Source organism: Microcaecilia unicolor, chromosome 8 (assembly GCF_901765095.1).
Source record: "Microcaecilia unicolor chromosome 8, aMicUni1.1, whole genome shotgun sequence".
NCBI lineage: Eukaryota > Metazoa > Chordata > Amphibia > Gymnophiona > Siphonopidae > Microcaecilia > Microcaecilia unicolor.
Window position 1 is genome coordinate 76,460,407 of NC_044038.1, and position 9,209 is coordinate 76,469,615.

Here is a 9,209-nt window from a genome sequence, read left to right on the forward strand (position 1 = left end):
TGAGTCAAGTGCCACTTGGCACACATCCGATAAGTGCATCTGAAAATAACAATTTCCAGACATGTATCGGACGCGTGCCAATAATGAAATTACCGCAGGAGCCACGTGGTAGCTGGGCGGTAACTCCATTTTGGCATGCGTTTGGCGCGCATAGATATGTAGCTTAGTAAAATGACCCCTAAATGTGCCAAGATTGTCCAATTCAGCACACTAACCGCCAAGTTCATACAAAGTTAATTATGTTCAGTGGAAAATAAATCTGTTTGCTCAGGCTGCTTGCTATGTCAATATTCCATCACTGTTTCATTATTGCTACCAAGTACTACGTATTAAGGGCATTTGCTTTAAACTTTGTTTTTAATTCGTGTATCCAATCCTTACATGCACATAGTTTTGCCTTTTAAACCCAAAGGTGAATCCTAAGAGTGGTTGAACAATTAGGTTTAAACTGTGTTGTTTCTGGTTTTACTTGGTTTGGACTGCTTTGGGTCCTACTCAGTGATTTTCTTGTGCCGGTACGCACCAGTACGGCGTACCAGCACCTTTTTTCTGAGGGCCGGCTCACCTGCCAGCCCTCAACTCCCCAACTTTCCATTCTGCCCCCTGTAAATCTTGTATTTACCATCCCGAAGTCACAGTGGCAAACCAGCAGCAGTGAAAGAAGCAAGCAGGCAGGCTCGCCTCCTTGTCGCTTCCCTGCCCTCTCAGCGTCCCACTTTCCTCTGATGTAATTTCCTTTCCGTGAGAGTATGAAATGCAGAACAGAAGTTGAAAGTTGAGACGCTGTCTGCATGAACCCTGATTATTGAGACCTTGAAGCAGCATAGCATGACGGAGCTAAGTGAAACACTAGCCATCGTTAATCCGGGGAACTGAGAAAACACAAGAGGGGTGGCTCATGAAGTTCATTGAGATAAGTACTGTTTCTAATTTTTGAACATTGGATGCTGTTTAATGCTGGGAACACTTAAAAGTATGTAAAGTGTTGTTCACAGATGGTGTGATCCAGTAGATACCCAACAGCAAATAGAAGACATATTCAAACAGTCCTAAAAACAATTTTAAATTTGGAAAAATGGACTTGGAAGGTTTTTAAGCCGATGATCAAGAGTAGATCCTTGTGATTGTTTCAAGCTCTATAGATCTATTGATTTCAAGCTCTTTGAGGCTTTTCCTTCCTTTAACCGAATAATTATATTTCTGGAATTTAGTGGGTCATTATATTGATTTTTGTATATATAGAAACATGACAAACAAATCCTTTATCCTCCACCTTTTAAGACACTGCCTATCCAGCTGGATGGTGATGGCACAAGGAAAGAATGTTTGGTCCAGTGAAGGCTATCTCAAAATAACCTATTCCTTAGCTGGGATCTAGTATTAACATATTGAAAATTCGACTATACCATGCCTCTGTGGTTATGTTCCACTAATAAGTTAAACAATTTACTGGCTTTCTTAGAAGGATTATATAACCTTTGGATGCAAGACTAGGAGCAAAAACATATACGTATTTATTCAATATCACAGTTCCTCGTATACAGCCACAAAACAGCCTTTGGGGTAGATAGCTTCCTCTGGAATTAGAACCTTCCTAATCTCGTTCAGAAAATTGCTGAGTAAAGTGGTGTGGTAGCCGTGTTATTCCACTCTTAAAGGTAATAAATAGAAATAAAACAAAACACAGAAAAGAAAATATGATACCTTTTTTATTGGACTAACTTAATACATTTTTGATTAGCTTTCTTCTTAAAATCAGAAATAAGCAAATGTTGCAAACATCAGTATATATTAGCATAGGAGCTAACTTTTCAAAATTATTGGGGGTGCTAAGCCTAGTGGAAATAACCCCTCCCTGTACACATACAAGGAATTTTCTCAATATTGGGGGTGCTGAAGCACCCACAGAGTCGGCTCCTATGTATATAAATGAAACACAAAGGCATTTCAATGACAGTCTCACAGGAAGTGGGTAGGGTGGATTAAGTGAGAAACTGGGATCTGGGTGGATGAGAAAATGTAATATATGGTAACATATATTAAATGTTTTTTTCCTGGGGCTCTGGGGGGGGGGGGGGGGGCTGTTCCAGGGTTTTGGTGGATGCTGCTGGCTGGCAAAGGTTTAAAGTTAGTTTGGGAATTATTAATGGAGTTAGGTGAAGTGTGAGATGTTTCTTAAATATGGTTTTATTTTACAAAAGAATAACCCATGATTAGGTGGGGATTGTACTTTAAAATGTTCCTTGCTGTTTTGGGTACAAGTCAGGTTACAATTGACTTTGAAACTCTCTATATAGGAAGTTTTGCATTTACTTCTATGGGGGTTGGGACAGCCAAGATTCCAAACAGTTAAGAAAAAAAACCTGTCTTTCTCTGACAAGCTGATTGGTTGAGTGATGTCAGATGTTCCTCTATGGGGGGGGGGGGGGGGGGAGTTGCTAGGGAGACTGGATGAGCTGAAGAAGAGGGCTGTGAACATGGAGAGAGAGAGAGTGAATAAAACGTTTGCTGGGTGTGTGAAACCTAAGGAATAAAAGTATATTTTATGAGTTTGAAGTGAAATGTGACATTGAAAAAGGGTACTTTGATATTGAAAGTGAGTGAAGGTGAGCCTTGGTACTGAGAATGAGATAATTTGAGGTTAGAAGTGAGTACTTAAATAAACAGACTGCCTTTCTCATGGTTGTATTGCTGAATACATGTGGGGAAAACTGAGGTGTTCTGGGTGAGAGAGAAAGCTGTACTAATAGAAAGCTGTGAGAAATTTTAAACCAAATTTAGTTTGGTTTGGAGTGAAACAGAGGTATGTCCCTGCATGCAGTGAATGGAATGGTTAAGTTCTAAGGGAATTTAAGGTCATGGAAGGTGGAATGAGAGTCTGTATGCAAAGGTACTAAGAGGACACATGGCTGCCTATCCTGGTAAGAGTGAGAGAGGTTGTGCTTTGTGCTGGAAATTGTACTAAATGAGAAAGCCTATAAGGGAGTCAGGAAATAGTGTATAAGGATTTAAGGTGTAACAGAGGAGAGGTTGAAGGTGAATTTGATATTTGGAATACAGGGTTTGGAATCTGACTGCAGATTACAGAAAATCCTGCACTGCTTCTGTCTGAGTGTGCTGTATTTTCAAAACAGATCTGATTACTATAAGGGGAAATATTATGTTTTTATGTGAAGTCTGTGAGATGGAATGTTGAATCACTATTTGAATATGGAATGGGTTACTGTGTGAGATCCCTGAATGCAGTGCAAAAGTCTTCTTCTGCAACAGTTTACAATAGGGAAACAACAGTGAGAAATAGGTTTTGCAGTGAGAAAACCTTTAACGTATTTTATTTCAATTAGAGAGTGTGGCCACAGTATTGAGAACTGATTGTCACCAGAGTGGAGTCAGTTCCTGCACAAGCAGGGAGTTTAAGGTTTTGCTTCCCTGATTATTTTCTTTATAATTGAGGTTTAGGGAGAAGAGATCGGTGAATTATCCTCTGAAGGGTTCCGGCTGAGCTCCAACGCAAGAAAGACCTCACCTAAATAAATCCAAATACAGCTAAGTGACATTGTCAAGGGTGTTGAAAGGAATATATTATTTTTTCACAACATCTTAAGGGGAAACCAAGGAACAGAACATCAGATATTAAAAATCCATGAGATCCCTGCAAAGTCACCAATAGTGCACACAAAGACTCCAATTTTTACATCAGGAAAGAGAATAATAACAAATATCTCATTTTGATAAAAAGACAATTTAAATACTTATCTGAAAAGGTTCTTTTCTGCCTTTTTGGGTGAAACAGAAAAAGTTAAGGGTATACATGTAAAACTACGTTTGAATGTTGAATATGTTATTGCAGTTCTATTAAGCCACACACTAACTGTGAAATTGAGTTTATTTGAAGGAAAATTTGTTTGCATTTGTATTCAATAAAGAAAAAGATAATTTGCAAATCTGGAGGTGCGGTTCTTCCAGTTCAGGAACAAATCCTAATTTTAGCTTCTTTTCCTCCTTTATTCTTTCAGAGTAAAGGACGAGGTTAGTTTATTTGTTCCACTCCCTCGGCTGTGTGTGTTCCCTGGATATTTGCCACGATTACAACAATCAGGTATCTGGGAGCACATCACTACAGTCCAGCCGAGAGGGGTGGTAACAAAAATTGCTGAAAACGTATCTGTTTGAACAATAACACTGTCTTTACTTCAGAATTCCACAGGTTCAGCCCTGCTACTGCTCCTGTATTTAATGTTGTCAAGCTCTGTTACATTCGCTTCTTGATCGGAGATGTCTTAAAAACTGTAAACCGCTCTGGGTCCTGCCAAGGAATGTCAGCGGTATAGAAAACTCTGATAGTATAGTATAATATAGATAGTGTTCACAATGAGCTCTTTTTATTATTGACCAGATGAGATAAGAGTTTTCAGTTTTGGCACAGTATAAGTCATCACAAGAACAAAATATAAGAAAACCAATGGACTGCATTAGGGGCTTATAGCCCATTTGGTTATGTTTAAACAAGAGATCTGCATGAAACCAAATATTTATTTTTATTTTGACTTATAAAATCATTTGTGCCTGAAACATGCTCAAAACAGAATAATCCATTTGTGTATCTAAAATGTAAACTTCTACAGAACAGATGAAATGAAGATGTGATTCCATCCACCTTATAATTGAAAGAGAAAACCGCCTAGATTTCGACCCAAATCGGGAGATAGACGTTTATCTCACAAAAACTAATAAATCGGTATAATGGAAAGCCGATTTTGGACGTTTTCAACTGCACTCCATCGTGGAAGCGTACAAAGTTGACGGGGGCATGTCGGAGGCGTGGTGAAGGTGGAACTGGGGCATGGTTATCGGCCGAGGAGAGATGGGCGCCTTTCGCCGATAATGGAAAAAAAGTATGCGTTTGTAGCTAGAATTTAGGGCACTTTTCCTGGACCCTGTTTTTTCACGAATAAGGCCCCAAAAAGTGCCCTAAATGACCAGATTACCACCAGAGGGAATCGGGGATGACCTCCCCTGACTCCCCCAGTGGTCACTAACCCCCTCCCACCACAAAACATGATGTTTCACAACTTTTTATTTTCACCCTCAAATGTCATACCCACCTCCCTGGCAGCAGTATGCAGGTCCCTGGAGCAGTTGTTAGGGGGTGCAGTGGACTTCAGGCAGGTGGACCCAGGCCCATCCCCCCCTACCTGTTACAATTGTGCTGCTTAATGCTTAGTCGTCCAACCCCCCCAAACCCACTGTACCCACATGTAGGTGCCCCCCTTCACCCCTTAGGGCTATAGTAATGATGTAGACTTGTGGGCAGTGGGTTTTGAGGGGGATTTGGGGGGCTCAACACACAAGGGAAGGGTGTTATGCACCTGGGAGCTCTTTTACCTTTTTTTTTTTTGTTTTTGTAAAAGTGCCCCCTAGGGTGCCCGGTTGGTGTCCTGGCATGTGAGGGGGACCAGTGCACTACGAATCCTGGCCCCTCTCACGAACAAATTCCTTGGATTTATTCGTTTTTGAGCTGGGCGCTTTCATTTTCCATTATCACTGAAAAACAAAAACGCCCAGCTCACAAATTGTCGAATAAAACATGGACGTCTATTTTTTTCGAAAATACGGTTCGGTCCGCCCCTTCACGGACCCGTTCTCGGAGATAAACGCCCATGGAGATAGACGTTTTCGTTCAATTATGCCCCTCCATGTGTCCTAATGAAAGGAGTTTTTAATTTTACTTCCATTTAATTTCAATACATTCCATCTTTTTAACACCAGGCTTCCCAAGGCACATTACAACAGTTAAGATGAACCCATCAAGAAACAGTATATCCTCACTGAAATTTGGCCATCTGTATTGTATAGAACAGTGTAGAAAAATGAGCACAAGATACAGAGGGGTCCTTTTACTAAGCCACGGTAAAAAGTGGCCTGCAGTAGTGTAGGCACAAGTTTTGGGCGTGCGCAGAATTATTTTCTGTGCGCCTGTAAAAAGGCCTCTTTTTTCCCCCAAAAACGGATGTGCAGCAAAATCAAAATTGCCGCAAGTCCATTTTAGGTCTCTGACCTTACCGACAGCCATAGACATAGTGTTAAAAAATTTGGGTGGTAAGGACTTACGTGCGTCAGAAGCTACTTAGCACACATCTGGAAATAAAAATTATTTTTCAGACGCTTAGCGGATGCGCACCATAAAAGAAATTACCGCAAAAGCCACGCGGTAGTTGGGCGGTAAGTCCATTTTGGCGGGCATTGGGCACAAGTAGGCACCTACGCAGCTTACTAAAAGGGGCCCAGAGTTTATAACTACTGTTTCTACCATCTACAATAATTTTTTAAGTTGCTTTAGTGATATAGTATACAGTCAATCCAGTCTGCCCAACAAGATACCGTATGTAATGAGTTTATGATATGATATTTCAAATGTATACCTGATCTTGATTTGTCCTTGCCATTTTCAGGGCATAGACCATAGAAGTCTGCCTGGCACTGTCCTTGTTCTAAATTTCTGAAGTTCTCGAAGCCCCTGAAAACCTACTACTACTACTACTTATCATTTCAAAAGCTCTACTAGACTGTCAAGATTATGACTGTTTTCCTGGTTTGTGCTCCCCTCGCCCTCTGGTGGCCAGTATGGCCAGTACCAGTGACTGCTATAGACTATCTGTTGCTGTTTCCCAAGCCTTTGTCAAAAGTCGGTCCGGTCCAGATCTTCCAGTCTGCCTGACTTGCTTGACTTGTTTGTACCTAAGCAGCACCCGTTCTTGTCTTGGGATTCCTGCAGCTGAGCCTCAGCAGGTGATGGTCTTTATTAAGCACCTGTGGGCTTTGCTACTTTACCTTTGCGATGCCAAAGGTCTCTGGGTGAGTTTGTGTGCTCTGTTGCACTTCTGCCTAGTCTAGTTTCTTGTCTGAATTCCTTGCCTAGTTCTTGGTTAGTCTATGTATAGTTTAGCTTAGGCTTTATTGCTTTTATCCTAGTCTTGTTCTTGTCTGAATTCCTTGCCTAGTTCTTGGTTAGTCTGTGTGTAGTTTAGCTATTAAGCATATTTGCTTGTATCTTTCTTAGTGGCTGCTTGGCAGCTTTCAGTCCTTGCTCTTTAGCCTGTCTGTGTATTTTTCCTAGTGGCTGCTTGTCAGCTTTCAGTCCTTGTTCTTTAGCCTGTCTGCTTTCTGCCTAGTGTTGTATTGTTTGTCTGTGAGTCATAGCCTAGTATTCTGTTTTGCCTCCCATGTTTGTTCCTTTGCCCTCTGACCATTAGTCCCTGTTCAGTCTAGCTTGTTCAGTATCCTTTACCCTGTGTGAGAATCCTGAGTCCTGTACCCTGGGTTTGTCATGCTTGTTTAGTTTCCAGTACCAGCTCTGTCTTGTAAGTCCTGCAGGCCACCCGCACCTAGGTGCTCAACCTCTGGGGAACGGTGGTCAGCACAGGTGAAGTCCAGCTGTTCCAGTCCTGTTGTTCCAGTATTTGGGTCCAGCCAAGCCGAGTCCGTTCCAGGTTCCAGCTCCCTCCTTGCTTGTTTACCCAGTCCTGGTTGGGGGATTTTGCCTGCTGCTGCCGCTCTTCGACAGCAGCCCAAGGGCTCATGTTTGTTCCAGTGTCCGAGAAGCCAGAAATCGTGACATAGACGTATGCAGCGCTGTACACTTGAACATGAAGAGACAGTCCCTGCTCGACAGAGCTTACAATCTAATTAGGACAGACAAACAGGATGAACAAGAGATAAGGGAATATTAAAGTGATGATAAAATAAGGGTTCTCAACAAGTGAATAAGGGTTTGGAGTTAAAAGCAGCATCAAAAAGGTGGGCTCATGAATGCACAAGTGCACAGAACACTATCGCTTATCGCCAAAGTGCCAGCAGGGCACCAAAGCACTCCTGTAACTGCATGCGTAAGTAGCATACATCTGGATTCTATATATCGTGCTGAAATTTCCACTAATCTAATTGGTTCACTAGCTAATCAGCACTGATAATTGGATGGTATCAAGCAATTAGCACTGATTGGCATTAATTAGAATTTACGTGCACTACTTGCTAAGCGTATTCTGTAAAGTGGTGCACATAAATTCTAATGCACGCTGCCACGGCACATGGCATGGGCAGTTTGTGGGTGTTCTGAAAATTTATGCACAGGGTTATAGAATACACCTGCTCTGCACCTAATACCAAGTTTTACTTGGCATAAATGGATGTGCCTAGAGTTCAGCAATGGTACGGCCGTTATGAGTATTCTAACCCTCTAGATGTACTCTATAAACCATGCCTAAATCTAGGTGCAGTTTATGGAATACACCCAGGTAGAAATTTTTATGGTGCCGATTTTTCAGGCGCAATAAATAAAATCAAGTCCATGGCATATAAATGCAATGGAGTGTACACATGGGCAGGGCTCCCGCGCATAACTTACAGAATACTGTCAATTATGCGCACCCCTGTCACATTTATGCATTCACAGTTATGCCAGTTATGGGTATTGCAACTGTGGGGGTGTAAATATTAGGTGGGATCAGTGGTGGCCTTACCATTAGGCCACCTGAGGCGGGGACCTTAGGCGGCATTCTTGTGAGGCTTCATCAACCTCTGCCCTTCCCTTCCCAACCCCCTCCTTCAAAATTACCTTTGTCAATTCTTGTTTTTCAAAAGAAGGCGGTGGCAGCGACTTCCATAGGCTGCTCTGCCACCAGTCTCAGCTCCTTCTCTCTGCTGCGGGCGACCCACCTCCAAGGAAACAGAAAAAAGATCAGAGAAGCGGGCCACCCACAGTGGAGAGAAGGAGCCAGGACTGGCGGCAGGGCAGCCAATGGGAGTCACTGCCGCCACCTTCTTTTGAAAAACAAGAAAAGAATAGAAAAAGGTAATTTTGGGGAAGGGGATTGGGAGAGTGGCAGAGGAGTCGGGGTGGCAGCTCATTTTGTGCCTCAGGCGGCAGATTGTCTTGGGCTGCCCCTGGGAAGGATGATACCAGGCTATGCTTGTATTCTATAATGGAATCTGAGCTTCTAGATGTCATTAAAGAATAGGCCTTTGGGATGGATAATACAGGACTTTCAAATATAGTATTTTATAAAATGAGCAATGTCCAATTATATCACTCACATCATTATTATGCAAATTTATCTCATGTATATTCATTGTGGATATTCTGAAAAGCCAACTGACTGTGGGGGTCCCCAGGGCAAGTTTGGGAAGCCCTTCCTGAACCAGTTCACCAT